Here is a 1,962-nt window from a genome sequence, read left to right as displayed (position 1 = left end):
ACGGCGCGCGTGTGTGATGTGCAGGGGAGGTGCACGGCCTGCCGAGAGGATTGGGGAAGACGAAATTAAAATAAATGAAAAAAAAAACGTATAATATATGCTTTGCGCCGGTGACGTCGTTTACGCCACGGCGCAGTGATGGATGGCCGCCATCAGTTCAGCGTCTATACCGCTCATCGCTCTTGCAGTGCACACATTATACACGTACGTAATATTATAAATTATTATATTATATATATATACCATCCGTTCGGTTGTCGTTTACGCGGAGTACGTATACGGAGAGCGTACATTGTGCGCCTAAACGTAAATAGGACTCCGCAGCCACTTTTTTTTTTACATAAAATAAAAAAACCCGGTTCTTTCGCTTCCCTGTCCACGCCGCTCAGGGTAAACGCGAGCGCGGTCTGATTTATTTTTAATTTAAATAAACGTCGTCATCAGTCCTGAGGGCCGAGTCTCCGTACGTACATTATATATATATATATATATATATATATATATATATGTATAATACGATCTGTCGACGCGCGCGCTCGTGCGATGATTGGATTGCGAAACGATTTGATCTTCCGGTTTCATTAAAATATCTTTCTTTCTTTCGCGCACTCCGACTCTCTCTGCAGAGCTCTGCAATCTCACTCTCTCCCTCTCTCGTTTTTTCGCCGTCTGCGGAAATTTCTTTCTCGCCGTTTTATTTCCCGTCGAAGACTATATACGTATAATATATTATATTATTGCCTCCGCTCTGGTTATCAATATAGACACGATCTGTTGACGTCATGACCGTCAAGTTGCTACAGCAGGCCTAAGTATCGAAAATCGAGTGAATTAATCTCTATGCGCCCATCGATCATCGCTGCAAGTCAGCCACGACGAGCTCGTCTCTGAGCGTTATTTTCGGTGTAAGACCGTCGTAGCTGCGGACTTGAAGACGCCGTGACCGTGTGGCGGAAATGTTTACCGTCACACAGAAGTTGTACGTAAAAACTCGTTGTACGTCGAGCGAAATTCAATCGCGTTTTCCGGATAAATTAAATGTGTTTCGAAAACGTCGGAAAACAGTTTCGAGAAAAATATTTCTTTGCGCCATTTATTTATATAATATATTTTTATTCACACACGAGCATGCGAGTATTTCTTTTAAACCGTGCGTATCTCGAATCATTCGCTCGGTTTGATTTAATATTTTTAAGAAACGCGGCGTGTTCGAACGCGGTTTCACGGTATTTTCATATTAAACCGTACCCCCCCCCCTCCCCCACTGTACGTCAACGGCTAAATCTTTATGTACACATCGTGCGATATAATAATATTATATACGGCAAAACTTTTCGAATAAACTCATCTCCGCATACATGACTTGATAATTTTCAGCCCGATAATTTGCATCCCCGTCGCGACCGGAAACAAATAAGCGTCCCCCGACGTGTATACAATATTATATGAAATAATACTCGTGTAGTATACACACCAGACAATAACAACACATACGAATGTATATTATACGTAAATATTACATAATATGCACGGTTGGGAACAACAGCCGAACGCAGAAGCCGATATTGAAAACCAGCGGAGGCGATTCGGTCCTTTTTTCGCAATCGAATTTATATTCGACTCGGTAGAGAGAACGGTAGAGGAGCACACTAACTCGAATTTTTACATCCAACAATAATGTTTTGCCGCGCTGTAATTCTATTTGTACAAAGTCAACCGTTCCGCATCCCTCCTCATCCGTCCCTAAATCCTTTCGTTTCATTATACGCGAGCAGAGTATACGGCGCGCTTGATTTTCGAACTCGAATCGTCTCTCCCCTTTGGCCTACACAAAAGAGACTCGATATCCCTCCATCACGCGCGGCTCTTTCTCTCTTTCTGTCTCTATTTTTTTCCTCTCCAAAATCAATCGTTTTCGACTCTAGTCTCTTTCTCTCTCTCTCTCTCTCTCTCTCTCTCTGT

Source organism: Myzus persicae, unplaced genomic scaffold (assembly GCF_001856785.1).
Source record: "Myzus persicae strain clone G006 unplaced genomic scaffold, MPER_G0061.0, whole genome shotgun sequence".
NCBI classification, from domain to species: Eukaryota; Metazoa; Arthropoda; class Insecta; order Hemiptera; family Aphididae; genus Myzus; species Myzus persicae.
The sequence above is the reverse complement of the archived record's forward strand: the minus strand, read 5'-3'. Positions refer to the sequence as shown.